The 16,690-nt window shown below is 37.2% G+C and overlaps 1 protein-coding gene across 6 annotated transcripts in view; it reads left to right on the top strand.

The window, feature by feature from the left end:
• The window catches only part of NUBPL (nucleotide binding protein like), a 279,513-nt gene that overhangs the window by 5,595 nt on the left and 257,228 nt on the right, over positions 1 to 16,690 (top strand). The window lies entirely within an intron of this gene.

The following is a 16,690-nucleotide window of genomic DNA, read 5'->3' as shown; positions in this document are numbered from 1 at the left end:
CACAAATATGCGTCCAATTGTTGACTTTAAAATTTTTTACCTGGTTGGAGATTAGCCAGGCGGTATCAAGGTTTGAAATTTCTTCCTTGATTACTTAAGTGGTATGTTTGTTCTGTCTCCAGAAACCTATTAGATAGCTATTAACCCTTTATGCTTGTTAATTTGTCTCTCATAATCTCCATCTCTTTGTCTTTTGCTGTATGTTTTGGAAGATGTCTTAGACTGTTTTCCACAGTTTTGGAAAAACTTTGCTTTGTTGGGTTTTAGTTGTTATTTAGCCCTTTGATTTTTATTTTTAAATTCAGGAATTCTATGTTTTCCAGGTTTCTAGAACTCTTTGTTATTTTACAAGTACTGGAAAAACAATGGCTGTATCATTCGTTTGAATCTCTCTGAGGATGCTAATTAAAATTTATAAAAAAATTGTTCCTTTTAGTGATCTCTGTTTACTTAGCATGGTGGTTCTTGTAATGTGGTCCTCAGACCAGCAGAATCATCATCATCTGGGAACTTGTTAGACATACAAAATCTTGAGCCCATCCTAAACCTAATGAATCAGAATCCATGAGGGTGGAATCCTGCAGTCTGTGTGTTTTTTATACAACCTATTTTTAATTTGATTTAATTTATTTTATTTTATTTTTTATTATGTTAATCAGCATACATTACATCATTAGTTTTTGATGTAGTGTTCCATGATATTCATTATTTGCATATAACACCCAGTGCTCCATGCAGAACGTGCCTTCTTTAATACCCATCACCAGGCTAACCCATCCTCCCACCCCCCTCCCCTTTAGAACCCTCAGTTTGTTTTTCAGAGTCCATCGTCTCATGGTTCATCTCCCCCTCCGATTTCCTCCCCTTCATTCTTCCCCTCCTGCTATCTTCTTCATCTTCTGCTTCTTTTTTTTTTTAAACATATAATGTATTATTTGTTTCAGAGGTACAGATCTGTGATTCAATAGTCTTGTACAATTCACAGCGCTCACCATAGCACATGTGCTCCCCAATGTCTATCACCAAGCCGCCCCATGCCTCCCACGCCCACCACTCCAGCAACCCTCAGTTTGTTTCCTGAGATTAAGAATTCCTCATATCAGTGAAGTCATATGATACATGTCTTTCTCTGATTGACTTATTTCACTCAGCCTAACATCCTCCAGTTCCATCCACATTGTTGCAAATGGCAAGATTTCATTCGTTTTGATGGCTGCATAATATTCCATTGTGTATATATACCACATCTTCTTTATCCATTCATCTGTCGATGGACATCTTGGCTTTTTCCACAGTTTGGCTATTGTGGCCATTGCTGCTATAAACATAGGGGTGCACGTACCCTTTCGAATCCCTGCATTTGTATCTTTGGGGTAAATACCCAGTAGTGCAATTGCTGGATCATATGGTAGCTCTATTTTCAACTTTTTGAAGAACCTCCATACTGTTTTCCAGAGTGGCTGCACCAGCTTGAATTCTCACCAACAGTGTAGGAGGGTTCCCCTTTCTTCACATCCTCGCCAACATCTGTCATTTCCTGACTTGTTAATTTTAGCCATTCTGACTGGTGTGAGGTGATATCTCATTGAGGTTTTGATTTGGATTTCCCTGATTTAATTTAATTTAATTTTTTATTAAAGTGTATTCAACATACAATGTTATATTAGCTCGAATCTATGTTTCAACCAGCCCTATAGATGATTTTGATGCATGCTAATGTTTGAGAATCATGGATCTAGAGTTTGTGAAAACTCTTGTCTGCTAATGGCATCCTTTTTTGTTTTCTAGTGTGGTTATGTTTTTTATTTAGATTTAAACCATTTCTTCTCTTGTTATTTCAATGGGAATTTGGACAGAAGAGAGATAATCATGTGTGTTTAGGCAGCCTTATTGAAGTAAGAGCCAGTAAGACATTTTTAAAAATAATTTTTATTAGGACACTTGGTTACCAGGGAGGAGAGACCCCATCTTCCTTAAAGAAGGGAGGAAACGGAAGATTCAGTGGATGGGAAGGTAGATAATTTTTAGGTGTGGGGATCTTTTAAGTTGGTTATCATTTCAGCCAAAGCTTTGAGTCTTAAGTCAGTGTGAAGCAACTATGTAATAAGGGATCAAAGGATGAAAAGAATAGTTAAAAAGGGGTTGATTCCTTCATGTTAAATATTGCTAGTCTTTTTTATTTTTTAAGATGTTTTGAATTTATTTGATAGAGCACAAGCAGGTGGAGCAGAAGACAGAGGGAGAGGGAGAAGCAGGCTTTTGTTGAGCAGAGAGCCCGACCTGGGGCTTGATTCCGGGACCCTGGGATCATAACCTGAGCCGAAGGCAAATGCTTAACTGACTGAGCCACCCAGGTGCCCCAAATATTGCTAGTCTTGGTGAAATGGTAGCTCAGAAAAATTTTTTTCTGTTTCTGTGTGGTTTTTTTTTTTTCTTTTTCTTCTTTCAGGGAACAGGGTTGAAGGCAGATTCATCTTTAGTGCTTTATATGTATGACAGGGAAATTGACAACAAGAAAGGAAAAGCAGTAACACTTTACCTGGCTCATTTCTTCAGAAGCCTTTAGTATCATTAAGTGTTTTTAAACATGTTTGTAAAATCTTCCTTAGGAAGGTCTTCAGTATTCTGTGATCCTGATAAGGAGTTTTTGTTTTTCATTTCTTGATTTTTTTTTTTTTTTTTAAGCAAAGTTAATGTTTTTGATTTGGGACTAGCATGTTTGGCTTAAACTGTGCTTTGCCAGAGGACAGCTTGCATACAGAAAAGAAGAGCTATATTTATTCTATATGATTTATATGTATCTGGCATAGTTTTGTACTCTGTATTTCCCAACTTAAGATTTTATTAATATTACAATTATTTGGAGGACATGTTTGGTCCTTAGGGGAAACTCATGTTTCCTCCCAGCCCTTCTATTTGCTTGAGTTGATATGGATGGCCAGGATATGTCTTTTTATGGGGTTAAAAACTCCAGTTAGGTTGGTGTCTTTGGAGCCTCTCCAGTGATTCATTCCCAGGGAGTCTTAATCCTGTGGAGTTTGTATTATAAAAGGGGTCTCTGATTTGCTTTTCTGTAGGCCATTTTTGTTCAAGACCTTGGTAACGTTTACCTCCTTTCTTTTCCATGGTTGGTACTTGCCTTTTTTCAGCATTGGAATAGGAAGATCCAGGTCCAGGAAAGGGAAACAGGACCAGGAAGCTATTCATTTTGCTTTTGATAATGACTTTAGTAATCTCTAAACTAGACTGTAAACCACAGGGGTGTGTGTAAGATAGTCCATTGGGATGTAAGAGGGAAATTTTTCTTTTCCATTTGTATTAATTTTTATCTTTTAAAGTTTATGTTTTTTTGTGTATGTTTTATAATTTGTACTGTTAGTATATATGGTATATATAGTAGCTGCAATGTAACTTATAAACAAATATATTAACATATATTGGGGATATATTTTTAAACATTTTTTACTGATTGGAGTGCATGATCAGAAAATTTCAAATGTTACTAGCCTAGGCAAAAGGAATTTCTGGGCTGGATCAGATGCCCAGTTTAAAGGAAGACTACTTTATAGATGGAGGTAAAGGCCTTAAGGGAATAGGGTGTGGATTTTCCCTTTTCCTTGTCTTTTGTACTTTTCTTTGGGGATGTAGAAGGTAGTAATGCAGAGCAGAGTTTGAGATCATGCGTGCTGTGCATCTAAATATTGCATCTAGCGATTTGTTGGAGCTGGCTTATGCTTGTTTGTGAGGGCCAGTTGTTAAATTTTCAGGAATTTGGGAACTAGTTGATACCATGTTGTTACCATGAAATAGGCCATGGTGGGAGTATTTAAGCCGTGGAAATTGGCAAATATTGAAAATCAGACACCCCACCCCACCCTGAGCCACTTGTTAAACATTTCCTGGCACACCATAGATCATATATATTGACAATCATATTTTTTGATTTTTCTTTTTTTAGTTTTTTTTTTAGAGAGGGAGAGGGGCAGGGTGTGGGGAGGGGCAGAGAGAGAATCTTAAGCAGGCTCCACACCCAGCTCAGAGCCCGATGTGGGGTTGCTGAGATCATGACCTCAGCTGAAATCAAGAGTCTGATGCTTAACCAACTGAGCCACCCAGGTGTCCCCTTTTTTCTATCTTCTTAACCATATTAGGATCTCATTCTTTTACAGTATAAATTTAATAAACAGTGAGAAGAGCACTGAGACTGGGAGAGGGAAACATAAAGACTACCAGAAATCATTGATAAGCTCTGTGAGATTCCTGTCAGTTCAGTTCATTTTAGTCCAACAAATATTTGAGTACCTATAACACTCATTGCCAGACACCCTGGGAATATAAAGCAAAGTAAATGTGCTGTGGGAGTTCACAGCCTAAGACTACATTCACAAAACAGTGTTGTGTATGTGTATATGTATTTATATAAGTGTGTATATATTTCTGTGTATCTGTGTGTGTGTGTGTGTGTGTGTATTTTGGTGGTGTATAGATGGATTAGGTTCAATAATCGTTTCTTCTGTGAGTGAGAAAGTGCTAATTAAGACAACAGTTAAGGTTTTATCATGCTTCATAACAGTAGACACATTGTGTACTCTTAAAGGTTTTATAATCTTGTGAATACAAAAGGAAGATAAATGTCTTAAAACGATGAGATATATTCAAGGTCAAATATAGTAGTATATCCTTCCAGGATGAGTAGCTTTTATTCCAGAGAAAAACAGTCTTCTTTTTTTTTCATAGAGCATTTTCATGAACATAATTGTATTTGGTTCTCACAGAAACCTGTAATGCAATGCCATAGTATTTTTCAGTTTTACAGTCTTTATTGATTCTGCCCTATCCTTGCCACATTTCATCAGTCAGCAGATACCCTTGTTTCTGTCTCTGTGATATTCTTCCAATATGTAATTTTCTGTTGTCACTATTCCCACTCTAACTAAGGCTCATGTTACTGTTTGGCTCATTTATTCATTTATACTTCAGTTATTGAGTGCCTATTCTATCCTAAGCACTTTGGAGGATACAGAAAGGAATGAGACACCCAGTCCCTGCCTTTGAGGAACTCAGACGAGCAGACCACTGCAGTGGTCTAATCCATTACCTGCTCATGCTCAGATCCATTCAATACATAATGCCTGATTACTCTTACTAAAGCAGTATTGGAATTACATCACTCCCCTGCTTAGCATCACTACTGAATGCCTTTGCTGGTATTCAAGATCCTCAACGATCTGGCTTCCATCTGCCTTCATAGGTTTGTGTTTAGCTTATCTTCTAAATGGTCTTTGTGCTCTGGCCACTCTGGGTTACTTGAAGTTGTATGTTCTTGCTAGCGTACAGCCTTTCTTGTACATTTCTACTGGAGTACTCTCTTCACCTTTCTTTAGCTTAAATGCCCTGTCTTCCAGGCTGCCATTTATGGCTGTGCTGGTTATATCATGCATAAAGGTGCTTGTCAAGGAGGTTGAGTGATGACAGAAATCCAGACTACCCTCTTCTTGTACAACTGCAGGCTGCATTCTTTTTTTGTTTTGTTTTATTTTATTTATTTATTTTTTAAGTAAGCTCTAGACCCAACTTGGGGCTTGAACTCACAACCCCAAGATCAAGAGTCATATGTTGTACCAGAGCCAGCCAAGTGCCCCTGCAGGCTGCATACTAATTCACACAGAGACACTATATGAGCACCTTTGCCCTGAGGGGCAGCTTAGTGAAGTGCTCCCTGAATTCCTCTCTTTTTATGTCTTGGGAAATCTAGTAGCACTATTTATTTGTATGATTATTGTGCCCATGCAATTATTCTGGTAATTTTTATAATAACAAATGATATAACTAACATTTATTGAACATTTATTGTATGTCAAGCGCTGTTCCTCATGACATGGATCTTAACTCATTTATGTTTCATAGCAACCATATGGAAATAGATACTATTATGATGCCTTTTGTAGATAGAAAGCAGAAGTATTTGGAGGCTGAGTATTTTGCCCAGGGTCACTGGGGAAGTAAATGGCAGAACCAAGATTTGAATGCCAACTTAGATCCTGTGCTCTTAACCTACTTGTTCAACTGCTTCTATCTTAGCTAGATCCTTAATGATTAAAGATTGTGTTGTCTTCATCCTTGGCTACCCTCAGCAGCTAGCACAGTGCTTTATGACTTTGGAAATGCACAATAAATGTTTGCTGCATTGATGAGTTGAGTATGTAGAATGGTTTCACGGTATGTTAAGTGCAAAGTTTTGTTTTGTTTTGTTTTTTGAGAAGTGGTCTGGGACGAGAGGACTTTTTGTAGCTTAGTGGGCTATTCACTGTTTTTTTCTTGCTTCTTAAAAGCACATTCTGTGATTCCACTTAACCCTCTTCTCATTTTGTACTCTTTATCTGCCAGTCTCATTTTTCCCCCTGTTCCAGTTACTACTCATGTGCCCTTGATTCCGAATTCATCACCAGCCCGGATCTCTCTCCTGGATACTAGACCTGTCTGTCTAGTTGTCTCTGTATACATCCACTCGAATGCAGGCATTCAGGCTCAGTGTGTGTAAAACCAAACTCTTTTTTTCCCTATAACTTTGTCCTGTGGGGTCATTTGGTTCCTGCCCACCTTCAGATTAGTCGCCTGTTCCTGCTGCTTCTACCACTTAACGTTCTCTAGATTGTGTACTCTCATTTCATTCCTTAATGCTGCTGCTTTATTCAGACTCTTACTGTGTATCTTCTGTGAGTTGATCCCTGCTATTTTCTCTGCTATGATGTTTCGAGGAAAGGACTAACACTTGCCATATTATTTTAAAAGAGTTTGTTTACTTGTTTATCTCCTATGCTAGTCTGTGAACCTTTTAGGATCAGTGGTGTTGGTCTTATTCCTCTTTTTTTTAATCCTCAGTGCTTAGTCCAGTGATGGTATATAGTAGATTCTTGGTGAATGTTGGTAATAACTGTGGAACATATTAAATGAAGAGTGGTTGTGAATATATATATACACATACATTTATATTTCATTTCTGTGGCAAATTCTAAGTGTTGGATAAGTTTATAATTTGTTCACTGCTAAATTAGGCCCCTTTTTTCATGAGGAAATGAAATAATTAAAATTCAAATGGGATAATAGATGTGAAGAGCTTAGCACACCGACTGATACATAGTAAGTTTTAAATCACTTTTTAGTATGGGTGGCTAAATAAAAGCTTTTTGTAAGTAATGTTTCAAAATAAAAGCTGATACATGTTTTACTTACTTGACTGTTTTTACAAAACTTATTTTAGGTTTTTACTTATTTTCCATTGCTAGAATGAATCATTAGAATTAAACTTCAAGGTGGAAAATGAAGCAGTATTATCTTCAAAGAGTTTGTGTTTTTCGTTTTTTTTCCATTGATGTTTATTTTAAAATATTTTTTTCCCATGATCTTATGTCTTTACACTTATTCTTTCCAGACATACTTCTCTTCTTCACAAGTTATCACTTAGTGGTTCTTTAAATGTAATTAAAATTATCTTAAGCCTTTGAAGTTCTGTGATCATGTTAGGAAAAATTAGGAAGTTTTGGTTCAAGATTTAGTTTTGGTTTTTGGAAAGTTCAGTGATCTTGGAACATGTTATGTACCACCACTTAAAACACTGTGATTTTCTTCATTAATAGTTACATGTATAGCAGTTAATAGTTATGTGTATAGCTTTTTGATATACAGAACTGGGCTTGATTCTGGCTCTGCCTCTTGGAAACTGTATGACTTTTGCCTGTACCTATCTCCTAACGTTCTAATTATTAAAGGAGGTAATGTACATAAATCATGAAGCAGTGTCTGGCACATAATAAATGCTAATAAAGAGCTATTCTTATTAGCTACCATAGTACTCCACATGCCAACCTGGACATGTTCTTATAATCTGGGTTATTAGTTATGTTGTGAATTTGGATTAAATATGGATGATGCTGTGTTTCTCACAATTACCTATGCGAAATCCTGATGTCTACTTAGTTCAAGTTTGTAAGGTTGGGGCCCTTCTTTTCTTTAATGCCAGTGTTGTGAGGGGATTGCACTATATTAAATTGACCTGTTCTTAATGTTTTTTTAAAAATCATAGTTTTATGGTATATGTAACAGATACATTTCTTATAAAAAATATTTTGTTTCAGTATTGTGGTTAGCTATTTTGGAGGAAGGTACACTATTAGTGTTTAAAGTATAATTATTTTAAAGTTAAAGGGAGACTGGGGCAAGAGATCCAGAAGAAACAATTGGCAAAACTATCATTTTTTGCTTCTTTTAGTTCTTCAATTCAAAGGTAATTCTTGGGAAGAAGTGTGTTTTATAAGTGCATTCGAATTCATAAATTTTGACTTTTACCAAGGAGAAAGAGACACCGAACATATATTTGCAATTAGAGCAAAAGTCTTTGCTAAAACCAAGAATTTCTTTTGGGATATATGGAGCTATTCATAATAATTGATGACTTTTCTTGCAAATATTTGATAATTGTGATGGCTACACATATGCATACATACATGGGGAATTATCACTTTATAATCAGTGGAAAAAGGATTTCTAATGAATTACTTTTTCTTATTCCTTCACCTATAGATTTGTTCATTCATTCATTCATCAACCATTTATTGAAGGCCTGTCTTCTCCTAGGTGCTCTGCTTAGTGTGGGGATGCGGAATTGAAAAAGCCCTGCCTCTGTCCTCATCTTGGTTAATTTACAGCCTGAGTGACTGGGAGATTGTCATTTCCATTCAGAGCAGGGGTCTCTGTATGACATGAGGATTCTTGTTTCTAGTCTTTTTTCTTTCCCATTTATCACAGATGGCTTTTTCCACTCTTAAGCCTTCTATTCCATTCCAGTTTCTTCACTTCTATTACACATGAAAAATGGACTTTTCATTGGTAATGTATTTATTATTTTCTTCCTCTATCTAGTGTATCTTTATATAGTCATCATGATCTCTTGTCTCCTCCTGCCTCAGAGAAAGAGATATCGCACTTGATGCCTTTATCTGGACTCTTCATCCTTCACTTCCTACCTTTTCTAAGACTTTGATTCATAAATTCTTCTTTTTGGTTATCTTCAATTTCTCTTTACTAATTCCTTCCTTTTGGTCTATAGATCTACTTGTTTTGCTCATACACACTGAAAAATATAAATGTGTATTTTTTGAGTTAGTGAATAAAACAGTAGATCTTCTTTACCCGTACTCTTTCCCTCAAGCTTCTGCCCTCTGATACTTTCCCATGATAGCCATACTCATACTGGAGAGAGTAGTCTACCCTGGTTGTTAGTTTACCCAATTCTCAGTTATTTCTCAACTTCTGTAATTTGACTTCTTATCACCATACTGTTGGATTTCCTCTCCTAGTTACCAGCTATCTGCCAAGCATATTTGTTCCCTTTCTCTTGATTCTACTTGATTTTCTGCTGCATGTGATACTGCTGACCACAGGTGCTGACACCTTAGAGAATATTTGTTTGGCTTTCACAGCATCGTTCTTTCTTAATTCTTCCCTCTTTCTCTGACCCTTTCAGCTTCCATTCTAACTTTTCATATTATTCCATTTCCATAACTTCTGATTTTTCTCCCTCATACATACATGTCCTCCCTTTGTTTTCATATACTGCTTCTTCATTGTGTCTTTTTTAAAATCCTTATTTTCAGTAGTTTACTCAACATCTCCTTTTGGTGTTCTACAGATTATGTCAGATATATTTATTTATTTGTTTATTTATTCTCCAAGATTTTATTTAAATTCAAGTTAACAGATAGTGTAGTAGTTTCAGGAGTTGACTTTAGTGGTTCATCACTTACATATAACACCCAGTGCTCATCACAAGAAGTGCCCTCCTCAATGCCCATCACCCAGTTACCCCATCCCCCCACCCACCTGCCCTCTAGCAACACTCAGTTCTCTCTAGTTAAGAGTCTCTTATGGTTTGCCTCCCTCTCTGTTTTTATCTTATTTTATTTTTCCTCTCCTTCCCCTATGTTCATCTGTTAGTTTCTTAAATTCCACATAAGTGGAATCATATGGTATTTGTCTTTCTCTGACTTATTTCGCTTAGCATAATGCCCTCTAGTTCCATCCCTGTTATTGCAAATGGCAAGATTTCATTCTTTTTTTGATGGCTGAGTAATCCGTTGTGTGTATATATCTATATATAGATATATAGATATATACATATATATATGTGTGTGTGGGTATATATATATATATATACACCACATTTTCTTTATCCATTCGTCAGCCGATGGACATTTGGGCTCCTTCCATACTTTGGCTATTGTTGATAGTGCCGCTATAAACATTGGGGTGCATCTGCCCCTTTGAATCAGTATTTTTGTATCCTTTGGGTAGTGCAATTGCTGGGTTGTAGGGTAGTTCTATTTTTAACTTTTTGAGGAACCTCCATACCATATTCCAGAGTGGCTGCACCAGCTTGCATTCCCAACAGTATAAGAGGGTTCCCCTTTCTCTGCATCCTTGTCAACATCTGTTGTTTTCCGAGTTGTTAATTTTAGCCATTCTGCAAATATGTCAGGTTTAAATGATTGAAATGGAACCTCTTTCTCTCCAAACCTCTGTTCCTTTATTCCTTAATAATTCACTTATATGTTACCATCACCCATTTCAGTCACCTATCGATAAGTAACAAACTACCCTAAAGTATGTATCAAGCAATAGCCATTATGTTCACAGATTCTGTGAGATAGGAATTTTGGACAGAACACAGCAGGGATGGCTTGTGTTTGTTTTACAGTGTTTGAGGCTTCACCAGGGAAGACTCAAATGGCTAGATCTGGAGGCCTTTCACTCACATGCTTAACACTTGGATGGGGATGAGTTGAAGGCTGAGCTCAGCTGGGATTGTTGATTGGAGTACATTTCCATGTTACATGAGCTTCCTTACAGCATGGCAGCCTTAGTAGTAGTTTGACTTCTTACATAATGGCTCAGGGCTCCAAGATTTAGTGTCCCAGGGAATAAGGAGGAAGCTGTATGGTCTTCTTTTACCTAGCCTTGATAGCCTAATTCTGGATTGAAGTAGTCCTGTGCCTCCCCAGATTCAGGAGGAGGAAACATAGACCTAACTTCACGATGGGAGGGGTATCAAAAAATATATCTGGGTGGTTCAGTTGGTTGAGCGTCTGCCTTCAGCTGAGGTCATGATCTCAGGGTCCTGGGATCGAGCCCCGCATCGGGCTCCCTGCTCAACGGGGAGTCTGCTTCTCCCTCTCCCTCTGCCTCCTTCCCCTGCTCGTGCTCTGTCTCTCTCTCAAATAAAGAAATAAAATCTTAAAAAAAAAAAAGTGTCCATGTTTTAAAACTACCATACCAGATCTGCTGGTATCTTACTTGGAAACCTTGATATTATCCTTGTGTTTCATTTCTCCAGTCCCACTCTGCTTTTGTGTATCAGTCACTAAGTCCTGGCCTTTTTAATTTGAGAAATATCTCCTTTTCTCCATTATCATGAACCTTGGTAAGAATTTGATCACCTGTCACTTAAGAGTTTTCTGTAACCTCTTATTTGATCTGTACGGATCTCTGTCCAAATTGCTTAGCTTAGTTCTTAAATGTTGGCTCTACGTAAATTTCTACTCTGCACTTGGCTTTGCATTAACTGCTCCTTTGAATTGACTGCCTTCCTTGCCTTCCTCACCCACCTCCTTTCATCCTTCGGTCCCATGTTGGCTGTCACTTCCTATGTGAAGTCTTCCTAGTGGCTTCAAATGATGTCACTTCTTCCCGTATTGGTTTACATATTTATTTCCTGCCTTTAGAGTGACTATAGCTTCCATGAGGTCAGGGACTGTGTCTTAAATCATCTGTCACTATTGCCTGGACCATCATTACATACTCGGTAAATGCTTGCTAGGTTGATTGAAAACAGATTACACTTTGGTGGGATTCTCCAAAGGTTTGATTGAGTTACTGGGCTTTATTAAATGTCTGTTGAAGTTTTTAAATAAGGGAGTTTACATTCTGTGCTTCAACAATGTTATTTCATTTAAAACATATACAACAAAACCCAAAAAACTTATATTTGAAATATATTCTTTTGTACCAGAAAATTTAGGGAAGTGGGCAAGTATTAGATTTAAAACAAGCTTTGATAAGATTTATTTATTTATTTATTTAAAGATTTTATTTATTTATTTGATAGACATAGCGAGAGAGGGAACACAAGCAGGGGGAGTGGGAGAGGGAGAAGCAGGCTTCCCACTGAGCAGGGAGCCCGATGTGGGGCTCGGTCCCAGGACCCTGGGACCATGACCCGAACCAAAGGCAGACGCTTAATGACTGAGCCACCCAGGCGCCCCGTTTGATAAGATTTAAAGCTAGAAGAATAAAGTTGAGATCAGAACAGTATTGTTTTCAGTAGTGGCATTTTAAAGCTCTAATTTTGGCCTTGAAATATTTCACGTTACAGATTTCGTTCCAACCTATTTCTCTTTGGTCAGGAACATGTGATAGTTCACTTTTGGCAGTTGCACTGTGTGAAAGGGCTAGGGTCAGCACTGCTGTGCAGAAATGGGTCACTGAGCGTTCAGATGAAAGGGGAAAAACTTTTAAAGAGTCTTTATTTATTGTTGGTGTAACAGGACAAAATAATTATAAGCTTGAACCTCTCACCATGTTCTTGCTTCCTCCTTTGCCTCTCAAATGCTTTGCCAAATTAACCACATCAACCAACTTTATAGAAAATGGATTGCTATTTTGAATAGTTCTTTAGCTATTATTCTTAAGAAGCTTCTTCAGAAAGTCTCTTCTCTTGTCTTCCAAAAGGACATAAGTCTCCTTTGTACTTCCATAAAAATCTTAAATGGTCACTTAAAGAGAGCAGACAGTATGTTCTACTTCAGTGATTGATAAAGTGTAACTGCCTATTTTTTAGCTGAGTTGGAAGGAAGAACTCTGTCCTACTATAGCTTTAAAAGATGATTTTATTACTGTCAGGACAGATAACAAGCTAGGATTCTCTAATAGCAATAAATGACAAGTTGGTTTTTGCCTGTGGCTCTTAAACAGTGTAACATTCTTAAATTAAGGTAGGAAAGGAGGTAGTCTTTAAAAGCAGTCTAGATCCCCTGCATTGAGATAGGGTTGTTCTCTGTTTAGATTTTTCCTGAATAGAATAAGACACACAAGTTTTCTCCAAATTCTGGAACAGCATTTGCTCTGAAATCTGCTGGAATGTTATCTGAAGTGTGATGGGGCTCTTTGCCAGTCACCATGGAAACTGATCAGGCTCTATCTAGTTCTATCCTTTGGGCTGTTTGGGGTGGCTTAAATAAAAGATGACCAACATATCTACACATACATATTTAAGTACAGTTTACTTAAGAGAATAGGCTATCTGTATAATTTCTATTAGGTTATTTAAAATATTCTATGCATTTGAAGAATATTCTGGCCCAGAAACATGAATGAAAATTTTCATATTGGATGGGCATAATTCCATTGGTTTGAGATCTTGTCTGCTGGCCTTTGTGCTTATATATGCATCAGAATAACAAATGCTAAATTTCCATTTACCTGCTTAGTGATGGAGAGGAACTTGTTACAGAAATTAAGGCATGGGTATTATTTTATCATACCATTGCCAATGAAATGGGGTTTAAGTGATGATGGTGGAGACATAAAAGTTAAAAGCATCTGTGAGCAATTAAGATAATTAAATATTCAGATATTATAGACATTTAGTATGCACCTTCTGAAATGACCAGTCTATCTAAAGTTAGGAAAGGTTTTATATCTATGGTAATGTTTAGAAATTTGAACCTAGATAGTCTCTTTTATTTCCTTATTGGGGAATTGGTGAACAGAAGAGGAAGAACTGGGCAGAAGTTATCTGAGGAGTTGACTGGTGCTGATAGAAGAGTCTTTTTATTTAATTAGTTAATTTTAAAAATTGAGGTAAAATTCACATTGACCAAGAGTTTTGTGTTATGGGACATACTGATTGCATACTTCCAGTTTCAAAGGTTTGTTCCATTTTAAAGGGCTGACTCTGATTAAAAAGGCATAATGGGAAATTGGGTGATTGAGGGTTCCTCTTGGTTATTTCAAATAATGTGATTTCCTTTAATGTCTAATAATGTCTATTTGTATGAAATGAAAATGAAGGGTATAATACTTGGTGCTTTGACAAATAAGGATACTTTTATTTAAGTATTTACTGAATATTTACCATTTACTAGGCACTTTTCTGGATCCTGGAGGTATAGTGGTAAAAAAGTCTAAGTTTCTGTTTTTAAGGAGTTTATATACTACTGCAAGAGATAGAATAGATAAATATATACTTTTAGGTAGTAATAAGAGTTATGAAAGATTGTAAAGCAGTGTAAGGTGCTCTTTTAGATGGGGTTGTCAGGAAAGGGCTCTTTGAAGACATTTGAAGAGAGATCTGAATGAATTGAGAAACTGGGCCACAGGAAGAGCAAAGGCCGTGAGGTCGATTCAACTTGGCTTATTTTAATGAACAGCAGGAAAGTCAGTGTGACTAGAGTGGACCCAGGGAGAGGTAGGCAGGGACTTGTCATGCAAACGCTTATGAGCTATGGTGGAAATTTTGGACTTTTTTTCTGAGTATGATCTGGTGGATTTTTGACCAGGGCAGTGGCATGATTTAATTTACTCCTTAAAAGGATGTGGTTGCATTATAGAGTGTAAATGTAAGGGAATAAGAATAGAAGCAGGGAGACTTGCCTAATACCTAACGCAGGAGTTTAAGCTAAAGATGATAGCTTGGACTGTGATCTACCATAGTGGTAGAGGTGTAGTGATACGTACTTAGGTTCTAAGATTATTCTGAAGCTAGAGACAGGAGGACTTGCTGATGAATTAGATATGGATGGTTAAGGAAATAGTGGTTTCTTTACTTTCTTTTTTTTTATATAGTAAAATGACTTACATAATTTAATAGTGTAACCATTGTTATATGTATAGTTCACTGGCATTAAGTGCATTCATACTCTTGTACAACCATTCCCACTATCCATCCGCAGAACTGTTTCATCATCCCAAACTGAAATTCTGTATCTATTAAATAATGAGTCCCTATTTTCCCCCATTCCCAGCCCATGGCAGCTGCCATTCTACTTTTGTTTTCTATGAATTTGGCTACTCTAGTATGCACTGGTATGATCCTCTCAATAGATGCAGAAAAAGCATTTGACAAAATCCTGCACCCTTTCTTGATAAAAACTGTCAGTATACCCATAGAAGGAATAAACCCATAGGTAATATTTTCAGTGGGAAAAAACTGAGAGCCTTTCCCCTAAGGTCAGGAACATGACAGGGATGTCCACGCTTCCCACTGTTGTTCAACATAGTACTGGAACTCCTAGCCTCAGCAATCAGATGACAAAAAGAAATAAAAGGTTGGGCGCCTGGGTGGCTCAGTTGGTTAAGCGACTGCCTTCGGCTCAGGTCATGATCCTGGAGTCCCTGGATCGAGTCCCGCATTGGGCTCCCTGCTCGGCAGGGAGTCTGCTTCTCCCTCTGACCCTCCCCCCATCTCATGTGCTTTCTCTTTCTCTCATTCTCTCTCTCTCAAATAAAATAAATTAAAAAATCTTAAAAAAAAACTAAAAGGCATCCATATCAGCAAGGAAGAAGTGAAACTTTCACTCTTCACAGATAACATGATACTCTATAGAGAAAACCTAAAAGACTCCCCCCAAAAATGGCTAGAACTGATAGAGGAATTCAACAAAGTTGCAGGATATAAAATCAACATACAGTAATCTGTTACACTTCTATACACCAATAATGAAGCAGCAGAAAGAGAAATCAAGGATTCAATCCCATTTACAATTGCAAGTAAAACCATAAGATACCCAGGAATAAACCTAACCAAAGAGGTAAAAGATCTGTGCACTGAAAACTATAGAACATTTATGAAAGAAACTGAAGAAGACACAAAGAAATGGAAAAACATTCCATGCTCATGGATTGGAAGAACAGATATTGTTAAAACGTCTATGCTACCCAAAGCAATCTACACATTCAGTGCAATCCCTATCAAAATACTAAAAGCATTTTTAACAGAGCTAGAACAATCCTAAAATTGGTATGGAACCAGAAAAGACCCCAAATAGCCAAAGTAATGTTGGAAAAAAAAAAGCAAAGTGGGATGTATCATAATACCAGACTTCAAGCTGTATTACAGTTATAATCATCAAGACAGTATGGTATGGGCACAAAAACAGACACATACATCAATGGAACAAAATAGAGAACCCAGAAATGGACCCACAACTAAATTGGTCAACTAGTCTTCAACGAAGCAGGAAAGAATATCTAATGGAAAAAAGTCTCTTCAACAAATGGTGCTGGGAAAACTGGACAGCAACATGCAGAAGAATGAAACTGGACCACTTTCTTATACCATACACAAAAATAAATTCTAGATGGATGAAACACCTAAATGTAGAAACCATCAAAATCCTAGAGGAAAAAACAGGCAGCAGCTTCTTTGACCTTAACCTCAGCAGCTTCTTACTAGACACATCTCCAGAGGCAAAGGAAACAAAAGCAAAAATAAACTATTGGGACTTCATCAAGATAAAAAGCTTCTGGACAGCAAAGGCAACAATCCTCAAAACTAAAAGGCAGCCGACAGAATGGGAGAAGATATTTGCAAATGACGTCAGACAAAGGGCTAGTATCCAGAATCTATAAAGAACTC

The sequence above is a fragment of the Zalophus californianus genome, chromosome 6 (genome assembly GCF_009762305.2).
Source record: "Zalophus californianus isolate mZalCal1 chromosome 6, mZalCal1.pri.v2, whole genome shotgun sequence".
In the NCBI taxonomy this organism is placed as follows: domain Eukaryota; kingdom Metazoa; phylum Chordata; class Mammalia; order Carnivora; family Otariidae; genus Zalophus; species Zalophus californianus.
Note: the sequence above shows the minus strand (reverse complement) of the source record. Positions and strands in the feature narration are given on the sequence as shown.